Genomic DNA, 15,798 nt, shown 5'->3' on the forward strand with positions numbered 1-15,798 from the left:
GAAATCAGATCCCTCTGATTAAGATCTCTCAAATGAAAAGACCAATTTGACTAAAATAAATGCTTTACTATTTAACTGGTACACACCAGTGACTTGCCCATGCTGAACTGGGGACGGCCTGGTTGTTATACCAACACCTTCAGCATCCTGAATCCTCACAAATTAGCAGCTCAGTATCTTGAGGTCCACTGACTTCGGCAGCAGAAGCAAGACAGGGCAGGGGAGGGGGTGAGGAACAGTTGGCTCTATCCCAGGAAGCTGCAGCTTGGGGTGGCGGTCGAGAAGTAGTTGAATGATCCCAGCTCACTCTGGGGAGACACAGCTGCTGTGACATGTCAGGCTAAACTCAGCCCATGCCCTTGGAAAGAAAGATGGTGGAGTCCCCCACCCCCATCCCTGAGACTCCAGGACCCAGTCCTTGTCGAAACTATTTTCTCTCCCTTCCACCCTACTGCTCCCAGTCCCTGCTGACTTCTTGGAAAGGTGCATTCAGAAACCATTTCCAAAAGGGCAGAAAAGCACTAATCTCTCTGAAAACTAGGCTCCTCTTGGTGTCCACTTCCTCTTTGTATAGCCAAAGAGCCTTACACACCATCTGGCATAGTTAGCCCTCACTGGGGGTGACTGGATCAATGGCTAGGTTCACTGTCAACAGCATCTAGGTGCAATTCCCTAAACATCCTTTAGGTACTCTAAGTTGTCATTCTGTAGCCACAACTGTTCAGATAACCAGGTCGAAGGTGCCCCTCTGGTTATTCTTTTCCCAGCCTGAATGACGCAGCCCAATGCAAGAGCTTCTCAGAGGCAGCTTGACATCACTCGGGTTCTGTCCACCTGGCACAGAGGGCAACGCTTTGAAGAAGAAATGGATTAAGGTGTTGGATTACAGTTTCTGTAGCCAGGCTCAGGGCCTGAGCTGAATGTCCTCCCCCAAGTAGGGTGACTTGGCAGAACAGTTCAGGCTTCCCTCCCTTCCTCACTATCCTCCAGTCTCCATTGCCTTCTGGGTGGAGGAGGGGAGGGTAAATGGGGGACCCTCACTTTCCATGACTTAAATCAACATTTTAGTAAAGGATCAATGGTGCCACATTTCTTATCTTATACTTCTGCACATGTTCTGTCCCACCCCGTGGCAATGTGAAGATGGGAGCAAGAACCGTCAGTGGGTACCGTGAGTGAGTGACAGCAGGGTAGAGGCTACAGCTCAGTAAGAAAATTGATGTTACCCTCTTTCTTCTCTTCTTCCTCCTTCTTACCAAATACTGAGTTCTAGTTATGTGCTTAGTACAATGCACTATATTTGTTATCTCATTTAGTCCTCAAAACATCTTAGTTTATAAGCAAGGAGACTAAAACTCAGGGAGGTCAAGTGACTTGACCAAGGTCATCCAAATAGAAAGTGGCATAGCTGTGGTTTAACTCTCTGCCTAACCCCAAAGCTTGTGGTCTATTCTCGATGGGCTCTTTCTGTTTCATCTGGGATTCCACTTCTGGTGTCCCTATACAATTAACAAAGATGGAAGGTGGGGTGGGAGAGGGGAGAGACAAAAAAATGGAATCCAAGGTGATCTACAAAGTGGTAGTATAAAGTATTAATGGATGCAAATATATGTGGTAAAGCTTATAATGAACGGGAATTATACACACCAACTTGGGGACAATGGTTAGCTCTGGGGGAGAGAGAAGGTGAAGTACTTGGTGAGTATTTATGTGTATTTATAACATATTTCTTTGAAAGAAAAAAGCTATCAAAGCGAACATAAAATAAATAAAAATCTTTGGTGTCCAAAACAATGATGAGATACCACTTATACTCATTAGGATGGCTATTATGTATTTTTTTTAAAAAAGGAAGATAAGTGTTGATGAGGATGTGGAGAAATTGGAGCACTTGTGCATTGTTGGTGGGAATGTAAAATGATGCAGCTGCTATAGAAAACAGTATGGCGGTTCCTTAAAAAATTAAAAATAGAATTACCATATGATCTAGCAATTCCATCTCTGGGTATATACCCCAAAGAACTGAAACTAGGAACTCAAACAGATATTTGTACACCCATGTTCACAGCAGTATTATTCACAATAGCAAAAAGGTGGAAACAATCCAAGTGACAATCCACAGATGAATGGATAAGCAAAATGTGGTAGATACATGCAATGGAATATTAATTCAGCCTTAAAAAGAAAAGAAATTCTGACACATGCTACAATATGGATGAACATGGAGGACATTATGCTAAGTGAAATAAACCAGTCACAAAAGGACAAATACTGTATGATTCCACTTATATGAGGTCCCTAGAGTAGTTAAATTCATAGAGACAGGAAGCAGAATGGTGGTTCCCAGTGGCTGGGGGAAGGGGAAATGGGGAGTTAGTGTTTAATGGGGACAGCATTTCAGTTTGGGATGATGAAAAAGTTCTGGAGATGGATGGCAGTGATAGTGGCACAGCAGTGGGAATGTACTTAATGCCACTGAACTGTACATTTACAAATGGTTAATTTTACAGTATGTATATTTTACCATACACCCAAAAAAGTCTTCAGTGTCCAGTGAGGGAGGAGTAGAACAGCTTTACAAGCAGTTCCCCGTCGTTGACATCTTTCCTTGGCTTGGTCTCCGTCAGGGCACATTAGACACAGAGAGAAGTGAGAAGCCTCCCACCTTCCATACTGTCAGTGGGCAGCTTTCTGGACTCAGGTAGGCAGGTAGTTCTGTGCCATGCGCATTTCTCCCTTCTCTCTCCTATCACTCAGCCAAGTCCTGGGCGCTTTCAGGCTCAGAGGAAGTTCATCTGAAAATAAAAGCTGTCCTTCAGGGGTCCATATGGATTGAAAGGCTCCCTTCCTGATGGTCTCTGAGGCTGAAGCGTGACTGCAGCCAGCCCCCTGGGTATAGTAGCAGCCCTGTCAGCCAAGGCAAATCTGCCCAACCTCAGAATCCCAAATTAGCACCTGGCCCTTCGATAGGGCAACTTTGGTTTAAAGTTTAAGTGAAACCTTGACAGTCCTACTGCCTTGAGGGGAGGCCTGGGGCCGCTCTCATAGGATGCTCTTTCTTCAGAGGAATGCGATGGTGTGTACAGTGTGGTGTCTGCAGTCAATTTCTACAACTGCAATTAGGGCCTTTCAATGGAGGTGTCAGCCACATTCAAAGTCTGAACGGTCTCACCCATGAAATTCATAATGGGATAAAAGTTCCATTCCGGGACTGACAACTTCAAATGGAATTTGGTGTAATCTTTTATTTATTTACAGGGTTGTGGGAGTGGGGGATGGGGGTTACGAAAATCCCACCTCACCCTGCACTTCAACAATCCCCCCACGAGCTTCCAAGGATAAAAATGAGGGTTGGGATTACATTTGAAGGGAAGCAAGGCTATATTTAAATATGCTTTGGAAAGTGTGGCTCCATGTCTGAGGTCCAGAGCGACAGCTCCATCCAGCCTGGCCTGGGACATTCCAAAGAATCATATCAAGACCTGTGCTAATTGGTTCCGATTTATTGGTTCCGATTTATCAGTTCCAATTTCTCATGTCCCAGGGCCAGGTCTGAATACTCCATGCTCTCTGAGAGAAGCAACACACTGGATTTACTCCAGGAGCCAAAGAAACCTTCCATACTTTGCCTAGTTTTCACTGATGACGATAGCTGTTGAATTAATTCTTGAATGCCCCTTCTTTTTAACCTAAGCTTACCCAAGTCATTATTCCATTAGCTGCCTCTTGGTAGATCTTTCAGTAACTTCAGTTCGTCTTATTTACACAAAAGCAGAGGCTTTTTGCGGTATTAAGGGAGCCGGGAGAGCCAGGGGTGGGGGCGGGTCGCGGATTTATTTGTAATTACAGTAGAGTTCTCGCTCCCATCCCATCCCACCGTTCTGCCCATTCACAGGCTCCGGCCAGGGCTGGCGCCAAGATCTCCAAGTTGCCCTGTGTTTATGTCATTGAGACGAGGACAATATTTCAGTGTGGAGCCAAGCCACAGGGATCCACTCTATAAAACCCTCACTAAAAATAGACGCTCCAACCCCTGCCCAGCCCCCTCCCCGCCTCTGCGACTCCCCCACGCCTGCCCCCAGTGCTCGCAGCACCCAGCTTCAATTCGCAGGGAGACAGGCGTGCCAAATCGGCCGAATCGCTCAGCTCTGGGGGCCTGGCGAGCTCCTTTCTTCCCGAGGAGTTTTAAAGCAGAATAAAAGGCGTCAATTAGCAGCCTTTAGAGCTGACAGGGCAATTAAAGCTAAATTGCAAGACAGAGGGAGAGCTAGAAGAAGGAGCGAGAGAGAGGGAGAGAAAGGAGAGAGATTTCAAATGTATTTTTGGTGACAGCTGCATTTTTGAGGAGGGTGAGCCTCTCAAACTACAACTGGCTGTTTGGATATATTTTCACTTGTGAAGTGATATTTTCAGTGAACACTGATACTCTCAGTTTATTGCACTTTTTATGTTAGATCTGAGCTGCTTGGGAAAATTAAAACAAATACAAAGCAGAAGGATCTTGTCTTTACAAACTCTCCCAGCTGGCCTGGGTCCCAACACACCCTTTTCTTAGCAGGGTAAGTTAGATGCAACATGCAATTGTGAGGGTAGATGGATGGGTGGATGGGGCGACTGCAGCAGTCAGTGCTCAATCTGGTGTGGGGGCTCCCAGAGCTTAGAGCTGGTGACTTGGTCATAACACGTTTGCACACTTTCTGTTGTCAGCCCAGGACCCAAGATTATAAAACTATTGGGTAATAATCTTTTTTGGTCTACTCCTGAGTGACCTTCCTCCACAGTTGGGCTTTGGTTTGGGATTTTTGGAGGGCCTGAGACTGTCTTATGCAGATGGAAATTCGTTAACAAGGGCAGTATTGATTTTGATTTGCTGTTGCAATGCACCAGTTCAGGGGAATGGATTCAAGAGGTGCTGTGCGCCAGGATGGCCACAGCAGAGAAATACAACATCATCACAGGAGATGTCAGCCTGGGGAAGCTAGTGCTTCATCGACAGCTTCACAGGCATCTTGCCCTCCCCTGGCCCCCAACCCATGGAGGAAACCATAACTACACTTCCTGAGAGGATGCTCTCAGAGTCGCCCCTACTTTGCTGAACCTCAAATTTCAGTCTCCCATCCTATCACCATAATCCTTTTCTTTTTATTTCTCCTCTCTCCCTCCTGTAGAACTGCTATTTCTACAACACCTACCCTGCTCCTGGCATTGTGTTAAGGGCTTCCTATGCACTGAATGAGAGGTAGATGCTATTATTGTGCCTATTGTATGTAAGAGGAAACTGAGGCTAAGAGAGACTCAGTACCTTGTTCAAGGTCATCCAGTTGGTAAGTGGTGAAGCTGGGATTGTGACCAGATCTAAGTCTAAAGACTATGCTCTTAATCCTTACAACTCCTGTACGGGACTCCCCTGAATCTTAAGGTTAAGGAAAATTTGTTAACTTGGGATTGGTGTTCTTTTGGATGGGGCTAAGTGTTGAAGACCTCAGTGGTCTTAGGACACTGGTGATACCGCAAGGACAAAGTTCAACATGCTTAGAATCAGCAGTTTGAGCTGAAGGGACCTGAGCACCACATTTAGTGGAGAGAGTCTCCAACTGGGGTCCAGGGCTGCTGGATTTCTGAGAACCTATTCTTGGGAGCATAATGACCTTACATATTTGAGACAATATCTAGCTCAGGCCCCACCATTTACAGCTCAGCAAGGTGAGAGGCCAAAGAAGGTCACACAGTTAGTTATGGCAGGTGATGTCAGAAGCAGGATTATATCTCTGGAGTCAGGACTATCCCTGCGAACAAGTAGAACTTTCTAGCACTGGATTTATAGGTCCACTTGCACGGCTTGATTGAAGCCCCTTAGGGCAAGGACTGATTCTGGGGGCCTTAATAGATATTTGATGAGTGAATGTGTAAAAGCGATCTAGGAGTGGTTACAGGTAGGTGAACCCTTGATCAGCTGATTACAGACCAGTGTTACCTGCGTTTAGGAGTATTGACGTTTGGCCACGGTTCAGTCTCCTAATCTCAATTGCTTAAATCAAATAAAATTGCCTTTCTGTTCATATCCCGAGTTCTTCTCCATTCATTCCACATCCAGTAGTTTTTTATAGCGTCCCTACTATGGGCCAGGCACTGTTCCAGATTGTTAACAAAACAGACTAATTCCCCACTCCCCTCCCCACTAACCTGCTTTGTAAGATATGGCTCTACCATACTGCTGTGTGGTTGGGATTTGGTTTGGTGAGGTTTGGATGGTAAGAGGCCCAATCTAGTTTCTCCAATTTGGAGGCAATGACTGCCTCTAATTGTTTTTGTTGTTTGTTTTCTTATTTTCTTCTATTATGCCTAAATGAATGTTTTTTACCTTTAAATTTTTAAAAATGTAAAAATTACAAGAAAATACATTGTAAGAAAATAAAATAATGCAGAAGTAGAAAAAGTAAAAACGTGAAAGTCTCCCCCACCTCTCCCTAAAGTGGCCAGCGTTAATGGTTTGATGGTGTATATTCTTCCCCCGTACTATGTATATGCAATAATCATGTAATATATACTCACATATACAAGTGGAGGATACGGGGCTGGGGCAATTCAGTCAGTGAGGCAGGATAATCATACTTATAATTTTGTAATCTGCACTGTTGGCATCTTTTATGAGCCTCTTAAGATATATTTAAGAAAAGAAATTTCAAAATCGAATTTTAATAATGTTCAGAAAAGAATAGTCAAGGGCAGCACCTCACAACTCTCTTGCCTTGTCTTACTTTCCCTGAAATCACAGGCCAGGACAGCCTGGGCCTCTATTTGAGGTGCAAGGGATGGGCATCAATCTGAGTTATCTTTTTTTCTTTTCTTTTCCCTTTTTTATTTTTTAAAACAAAAGTGTTCAATCCTACTATTCGCGTTATTTTGCAACTTACTTATCTAAAAATATGGATATATGTCCATGACAGTACAAACAGAATAGCTCATTCTTTTTAATGGCTGCATGGTTTTCTATAGCATGGTGGTATCACGATTTTTTAAAAAACAGTTTTACTAATAAGGAGCATTTTGGTTTTCTCCCCTTTTTTGTTATTATAAACAAAGCTGCAATGGAACAGCTTTGATAGATGTCCTCTGCTCGCTTGTGTGAATATTTCTTTAGGATAGATTTCTAGAAGTGAATTGTTGGATCTAAGGGTTGTGCATTTATAATTTTGATACTGCCAGTTTCCCTTAAAAAATGTTCCAATTTGCACACTAACCAGAAGAGTGCCCTTTACTCACACATATTACAATGGACGTTTTTGCTTCGTATTCATGAAGCTAACTGCAGGGGTTGACCAGTGGAATAGTATCAGTGACAGATCCACCACTAGGGTGGAAAAGACAAACCAAGACTATCTTAAGAATTTAGCTTTTGTTAAGTTTCCTTAAGCAACCCTTTCCAGCAAAAGTAGAGCTGAGATAATCTTACACAGGGTGATTTCTCACCCTTAAGGAGATGCTTCAAAAAAGGTGCCCTTGGCCTCTGATGGGTAGCCTGCTTCGGGAGAAAGGGCACTGACCTGAGAAGGAAGGATTAGAAGACTGGATCCCACGTGGTCTTTGCCACTTACCAGCTAAATCACCTGGAGCAGGTCACGACCTAGAAGTCCAAGAACCACAGGTCCCTAACCTGCCCAGCAGGATCACATCATACACTCTTTAGTCTCACAGGGTTGCTGTGAAGATAAGATGCTCCACTGTGGTATGGGAAAGTGTTTTGTAGAAGATGTGTCATTTTGATAGCTGCAGATTCAATGGATCTGGTAGGGAGGATACTGGTTCAGTACAGACATGGAGAGCAGCTTAGGTAGTATTTAAGTCTATGTAGGGATGTTAAATGGCAACAGATTGAGGCCTGGGAGTCTGAGTGCTTTGGAAGAAAGGGTCTTGGGTTAAGTTTCTAAACCATGTTTCTCTGGGCTTCAGAGAAGCTTTTGAGGAATGTGATGAGTAGCGAGCTGCTTCTGGGGATGCGTTGTAATACTGAGAGGCAATTGCGGGGAGGAGGACAGAATGTTGTGTAACTGCCCAAGACCATTCGGGTAGCTTTCTATCTGCTGGACTTGGCACATAGTAGGAGCTTAAGACTTATGGAATAAATGCATGAGTAGTGCTCACACTTACAACCTGACAGTATGAGTGTCCTCTTTGACCTTGAGTTGGAGACCTCATGCCGCCGGCCCCTTACATTTTGCTCTCCGATTTAGTGACATCATGCATGCTAATGCTTACCACTGTGCCTGTCTCATGGGAGGTGAGCAGTTAATGCTCCTATTTTTCTCCCTCCGCCTTTTGTGTCCAGACCCTCCCTACATGACACAGTTCACATTGATTCCCCTTCCCCTCCCCACTTTTTGTTATTTTGGCATAGGGGATAATTATGTATCATCATTGCAGCCAGACATAATTGTGTTCTAATTTCAACTTCGCCATGAACTTTGTTGTGTGATATTGGACGGAGTGCTTAACCTAGCTCAGCCTCAGTTACCCATCTGCATAATAGAGATAATAGTAACTGTCTCAGGATTCTTGCTTCATCAGGTTTAGATGATATGACGGTGCAGGGTGCTATTCCAATGTTTATGACCCAACACAATGAGGTATTTTAGATCGTTACCCTTCATATCATTTTGGTTGAACGTTAATAACAGCAACAACTGACATTTTTGTGTGTTCCAGCTTACAAAACTCTGTAACTACTTATTTACTTCCATTCTTATAAGATGTCATAAAACTGGGTCTCAGAGAGGTGGGGTAGCTTCCCCAATGTACCACCACTAGAAGTGGTGCACCAGGCAGAATCTCGAAGGCTAATTCCATTATGCTTTCCTGACTTGGCTCCTGTTCCAGCTGCAGAGGCCCATGAGCGTTTGTCAAGTTCTGAAGCAAATAGAACTCATCACCAGGGTTGGTATGAGAAGACCTATCCTTCTTGCTGGCCCTAATCCTGCTTAATTCTACCTGAGTTCTTTCCTTGGAGCCCTAGGAAGGCCAGGGAGCTGGAAGGGTATGGGGCCCTTAAGTTAACAAGTCTCAAAATAGTGAGGGCCAATCCCTGAGTGAGCCTATCTTTTTGAAGTCAGTGATGGGAGATGATCTCATGGGGCAGCAGGTCCCCAGAGAAGAGTAAGGTTAAAGAAAGCCAGACTAGGAATGACCTCCGGACACTGGCCTCTCCCTTCTGGCCTCCATCCATCACTGCTCCTCTTGGCCGACGTCTCCAGTCTCCTGGGGGATGGCTGTCTCCTCCTTTCTTTTTTCTTTAGCATCAGGGAAGATGACTCAAATACTGCCTTAGGGCACCAAAGGCATCCACAAATTGGTCCCAATCCCAGCTAATAAGGAAGGCAAGAGAGGAGACTGGCAGGCTGTGTCCTGTGGCTTTGGGCAGTGAGAGGAGGGGAGGAGGCGGCAGCCTGCTAGGCCCTCCTCTGACCCCACACAGCTCTGAGGCCCAAGGCCTCCTGCCCTGGGCCTGTGGATCAGGCTTTTGTAAAATTTCTTCTGTTCCAAGCCGGTAAATAAACAGATCTCTCTCTAACCTCCCTCCCTCTTTTGCACATATGTACATTCGCACGTTAGATCAAGCAGTGGAGAGGAGAGGTTAAGAGCATATCCTTCAGAGCCCAAAGATCTTAGTTTCCATTCCAGCTTGTCCACATAGAGCCGTGGGTCCTGGGACAAACCACTTGACCTCTCTAAGCTTCAGTTTTCTCATCTGTGAAATGGACACACACTCATTCTGGAGAGATGTGGAGAGGAGGTGAATTCAGACATGTGAGTTGCCTGGAACCCAATCCTTTAGGAAGTGGTGTCTTTTATTATTTTAAAAACCTCCTTCCCTTGACCTCCCTCCTCCTCCTCCAACACACACAGATTAGAGCAGGTGACTACTCTAAGTGCTGACACAAACCCAAGACCCATTTTTCAAATCACTCCCTTTCTTTTAAAATTGATCCTTATATGACTTCTCATAGTGTGGGGACCCTGCCCTCCCAGGCAGAACTGCAACATTAGCATCAATGATTAAATGCTCTTAATGTCTGATTGGCTCAGCCCATTCCCTCCAATGTCATGGGTGTGGGGGAGGGGAACTAGAAGCCAAATAATGGCCAAGAGTGTTCTGAAGCCCTCTCAGCTAACTCCTTTCCCCATCGCCACATAATCTCTTCTCATTTAAGGTGGTCTCCTCGGTTGATAAACTCAGCTGACTTCCTTTTTTTTCACGCCCGGCTTGAAGTCGGAAATTATATTGGTAAGACTCAGGATGGTGGATGTTATTAATGTGCTTAATGGGCACTCAAGGAGGTTTAAAGATCTTAGCCTTTGCACCTCGCCTTTATCCCACCCTGGGGGTAAATAGTGGAGATGCTAACACAGTCTGTAAAGGGGAATGAGCAGAGGTGGCCTGCCTGCGTCACAGGGACAAGATGCTTTGATGGCCTGTCTGCAGGCAGGGCGATGAAATCAGCTTCTCTCATTTTTATATCCCTTTCAAAAGGCCAATTCTCCCAATAGAATGCACATTTCCAAGTCATTTTTAATTTGGCATGAAAATGTCTCCTTTATCCCAGATCAGAGCCAGCAGAGTTAATGGGAAACACATATCTGGGCAGCTGTGCTCTCCCGAGTGAGGAGGTGAGCGATGGGGACAGGAGTGTGTGGGAGGATTCAAGTTAGCAGCTCTCAGCCCCCAGCAGCCTATGGAGATCTAACCCATCACACTGGAATTGTAAGTTTTCAGAGCTAGCTATGGCTCCCACAAGTGGCCATAGGTCCCCTCTTTTTCCTCCCTAGAGGTGAGGTATGGGGTGGTCAGGGTGTCAGTTAACCTTGTGGTGGTCCTTAGTCCTGGTTCCAGGTGATGGGGGCGTTCTCTTTCTTTTCTCTACTAAGTGAGCCCAAACTATTTCCTGGCTGGTCCCTCTTCTGCTGTAGATGTTCTCCACGACTGACCCTTTGCATGAGTGCTGAGGATGGGGCATTTGGCAGAAGGATAATGGGGTAGGCTTTGGGAACACCCATGTCAAGCTTTCAGGATTCCCCATGGCTTGTTTTTTTGTGTGTGTGTGTGAGGGAGATCAGCCCTGAACTAACATCCTCGCTAATCCTCCTCTTTTTGCTGAGGAAGACCGGCTCTGAGCTAACATCTATTGCCAATCCTCCTCCTTTTTTTTCCTTCCCCAAAACCCCAGTAGATAGTTGTATATCATAGTTGCACATCCTTCTAGTTGCTGTATGTGGAAGGCAGCCTCAGCATGGCCGGAGAAGCGGTGCGTCGGTGCGTGCCCGGCGTCCGAACCCGGGCCGCCAGTAGCGGAGTGCGTGCACTTAACCACTAAGCCACCTGGCCGGTCCGCCATGGCTTGTTTTAATTCCCTTCCCTGTCCAGATTCTTGGTGTCTGAATTCAAATTTAGAATGAATTCATATCTAAGACAAGGAGGCAGTGGTCCTGGTGGACAAATGGATGTTAATAGTGACTCTGTCTATGAATGCCTAGGTCCCTGACTCATCCTTTCCTTAAGCTCATCCCATCATTACTTGGGCCTCAAGTTTTAGGCATAGTTTTACTGTATTTTGTATATTATTCTCTTTAATTGCTCTTTCAGGCTGAGAGATGTAGGCCGAGGAACCCCGGGATCTGTGAATTCCTTGGGATTGTCTACAAAAAATGTATGTGCTCATGGCTTTCATCAGAATCTCATAGGGGTCTCCAAGGCTAAAATTAGGGTGATCATACACCTCAATTTGCTTGGGACAGTCCTAGTTTACACCAGTTGTCCTCATGTAATTGTTAATAGCAACCCTTTTCACACATAAAATTGTCTTGGTGTAGATGATAAATTACAGTTGATCCTCATTGTATACAGACTCCGTGTTTGCAAATTTGCCTACTTGCTAAAATTTATTTGTAACTCCAAAATCAATACTCAGGGCACTTTTTTGGTCATTCATGGACATGTACATAGCAGCAAAAGACTGCATTGCCCAACATGCACACTTTAGCTCAGATTGAGCAAGATGATACTTTGCCTTCTTGTTTCAGCACTCATATTGTAAACCAATGTCATTTCCATGGTCTATTTAGTGCCACATTTTTTGCATTTGTGCCTTTCTTTGGTGATTTCACTGTTTAAAATGGCCCCCCTGGGGCTGGTCCGGTGGCACAAGCAGTTAGGTGTGCGCGCTCTGCTGCCGCTGCCCCAGCCCCAGGGTTCGGCGGTTCGGATCCCGGGCGCGCAAGGATGCGCTGCTTGTCGGGCCATGCTGTGGCAGGCGTCCCATATAAAGTGGAGGAAGATGGACATGGATGTTAGCCCAGGGCCAGAATTTCTCAGCAAAAAGAGGAGGATTGGCAGATGTTAGCTCAGGGCCAATCTTCCTCACAAAATAAATAAATAAATAAAAATAAATAAAATGGCCCCCAAGTGTAGTGGTGAAGTGCTGTCCAGTGTTCTTAAGTACAAGAAGGTCATCACGTGCCATACAGAAAAAATACAAGTATTGGATAAGTCTTGTTCAGGTATGAGTTATAGTGCTGTTGGGCATGAGTTCAATGTTAATGAGTCAGCGACATATATTAAATAAGATGTCTTTAAGCAGAAACACACACAAAACAGGGGTATGGATTGACTGGTTGATAGAAAAAAGGCTTACAGGAAACTAACCCTGCATTGCCCCTAGGAGCAATGGTTCAGTATTTGCTAATTCAGGTGTCTTTATAGAACATCACTGCTGTGAATAATGAGAATCAACTGCATTTTATTATCTCACCCCTTGCTAAAATTTATTGCTTTAAAAGAAGATAACCACACTTGCAGCGAGCCAGACTCGGTTCCAAAACTCTGCTCTGCTTTTTACTAGCTATGACACTTTGAATAGTCACTTCCCCTTGGCAGGCATCCGTTTTCTTCTGAGTAGGATGGGAATGGTGCACTTGGGGTGCCCTTCCCTTTTGCATTGAGTTGAGGAGCCTGTTACTCCCTTGGAGAAGCAGGCTCTCTGTGGAAGCCAGCTCCAGATGACAGCTGCAGGTGCCTTCCCGTGTCTGGGACAGACTGACCTCTCTGTCGAGGACCCTTGTGACAATAACTGGAGTAGGCCTCTCCTAGGGCCTCCTTGTTGGGAGGGGGGCAGTCATTGCACACCGCAGTGGAATCCATCCCCTTCTCCATCACTGCCTCCTTTCATGGACTATCCACCAATCTGGAGAAGTTCTCAGTCCCAAGGAACCCAACAAATAGTCCTTCCATCCCGGGAACATCCTGGTCTGTTTTACACTATAAAGCCATGTGAGGAACATCTAATGAGTCAATAAAAACCAGGAAGACAAAGGGGTGGGAACCATCGTGTGCTGAGTGCCCAGAAAGAGTTGGGCATTGTGTGTGTACTTCAATCACTTACCCTATTTCCCATGACAACTTTGCTGGTTAGATATTATTATGTCCATTTAAAAACAGATGTAGTGCTCGCTTCGGCAGCACATATACTAAAATTGGAATGATACAGAGAAGAGTAGCATGGCCCCTGCGCAAAGATGACACACAAATTCGTGAAGCGTTCCATATTTTTTGTAATCTATGCAGAAATAGAAGTATAATGATATACACCTGAAACGTATACAATGTTATAAACCAATGTTACTGCAATAAACAAAAAATTAAAAACAAAAAACAAAACAAAACAAAAAAAAACCAGATGTGGAAACTGAAGCTAAGAGAGGTAAGACATCTGCCCAAGGACACTCAGTAAGTAAGTGGCAGCGTGAACAATTCAATCTCAAGTCTTTCTCACTCCAAATCCCATCATTTTCACTTCTCCATGAGATTTTCCAATAAAGCCTGCTTTTGGAGGGTAGGGGCTTGCTTTCAAAATCTCATGATCTCTGACTCCCCAGGGAATTCTGAGAAAGAAAGTAGATCATATTGTATAATGGAAATCCGGTGAGTGTCAGTAACTTCTCAGGAACCCTGGGTTCCAGAGGCCCATCTGCAGACCTAGTGGTAGGAGCAATAACCGACCTCCAAATTAGTCGTTTCCCCCCTGGCACCATGGCCTGTGGGCTGCTGTCTGGTGAAGGTCATCCTCTTAGCCTTGCTCGCTTTTTGCTACTTTCGAGCACCCCTTTTCAGAACAGGAGCTCAGTTGCAACTCTCTCTTTTGCTTGGCCCTAGGACAACTTTTCCACTGTCACCGCCCTGTAGCCTCAACTGGCAGAGAAATTCCAAAATAAATGAACGTGTTGTAAATCGGGAGAAAATATTGTGTCCTTGTGGTGTTGATGTTGATTGCAGCTCAGTGGCTCAGGCAGCGATGACCACAGCTCAAGCTGCATATTTCTTTACCCAAACACGCAGACGGCCTACCCAGGCCAGGAGCTCTGCAGACGCCTCCATTCAGTACGCACTTCAGCTGCTAGAAGGTGTGCCTGCCCCTGCTGGGGCTGACAAAGTGCCGTTGATCCGCAGCCCCCAGCCAGGTCAGGGGCCGGGCCGTCAAAGCCAGGCTGACACCAGTCTTCCAGCCGCGAAGCGTTTGGGAACAGAGGCCTGACGATAACACTTTGGCAGGAGACAGCCCCCTGGAGCAGTGTGGTGCTGGCCTTCAGAGTGGCCCTCAGGCCTGGGCTTGATTGGGGCTGGCACAGCACAGGCTGCAGCTAACTGAGGCCCTGTGGTAAGAGGATTCTTGGGCCGAGGGTGAGGCCTGGGCTTGCTTGTCAGGGTCTGGCTGCAGGCTCTGAGGGGGCCGTGAAAGTCTGACCACCCAGCGTCGTTTTGGTAGGAACATGAGCAAAAGAGAAATAAAATCTCCTTTGAAGAGGGCTATGGGCCAGCGGCGGAGGGAGAAAGTGATTTGTCACAGGGACTTTTTCCCCCTTCGCCCAAAAATTGGGCCTGAATTTTCCAGGGTGCAATGGGGATTTGTATGCAGGTCACTTTCCAGAGAGTTTTGGAGAAGACATGTGTTATTTTTCCTGTCTGTCCAGCAACCCCACCCCCGCCTTTAAGACGTTGCTCCCACTTCCCAGTCATGTGAATTGGGGGTACTGCCAATCACAGTCTCTCCCGCCCCTGGATGCGGGGGTGGGGCATAGTCTTAATCCTGCCAAGCACAGAACTCCATTTCCCTGGCAGAAATGGACATTTGACCCAAGCTGGACCCATCAGGATCCTTCTCTGGGACTTTTCTTTTCTTTCTTTCTTTCTTCTCCCTGGGACTTTGGATTTAGAGGAAAAGGTGGCTTGCCTCTAGGTCAGAGAGCTAAAAGGATATGAACTGAGGTTAATTGTGAACGAAGGTGGATTTATAGCCACCCATTTTGCAAATAGTCTTCTTGATAGTTTGATTTTTTTGACAATTTTCTTATCGTATTTGATGAGGTAGCTGAGGGAGAGCTCCTATTAGAAGTAAGAAAAGTGGGACTATCGTTTCCCATTTTCTTCTTGGTCACTTCCTTTGAACTATCAGTATTGTCCTCCATCCACACTTTTTTGTGTGTGAGAAAGATTGGCCCTGAGTTAATACCCATTGCCAATCTTCATCTTTTTGCTGAGGAAGATTAGCTCTGAGCTAACATCTGTGCCTATCTTCCTCTCTTTTTGTATGTGGGGTGCCGTCAGAGCATGGCTTGATGAGTGTTGGGTAGGTCCATGCCTGAGATGCGAACCTGCAAACCCTGGGCTGCCAAAGTGGAGTGTGTGAATTTAACCACTATGCCACTGGGCCAGCCCCTCCGTCCACACTTTTTTGCAGGAATTCTTTTAAGCCA

The 15,798-nt window shown here is 45.6% G+C and overlaps 1 non-coding gene across 1 annotated transcript; it reads left to right on the plus strand.

The window, feature by feature from the left end:
* The first annotated feature begins 13,491 nt into the window (after window positions 1-13,491).
* Window positions 13,492-13,598, plus strand: LOC131418022 (U6 spliceosomal RNA). The gene has a single exon (XR_009222818.1). It is a non-coding gene; the product is annotated as a U6 spliceosomal RNA (small nuclear RNA).
* The last annotated feature ends 2,200 nt before the right edge of the window (window positions 13,599-15,798 follow it).

This window comes from Diceros bicornis, chromosome 18 (assembly GCF_020826845.1).
Source record: "Diceros bicornis minor isolate mBicDic1 chromosome 18, mDicBic1.mat.cur, whole genome shotgun sequence".
In the NCBI taxonomy this organism is placed as follows: domain Eukaryota; kingdom Metazoa; phylum Chordata; class Mammalia; order Perissodactyla; family Rhinocerotidae; genus Diceros; species Diceros bicornis.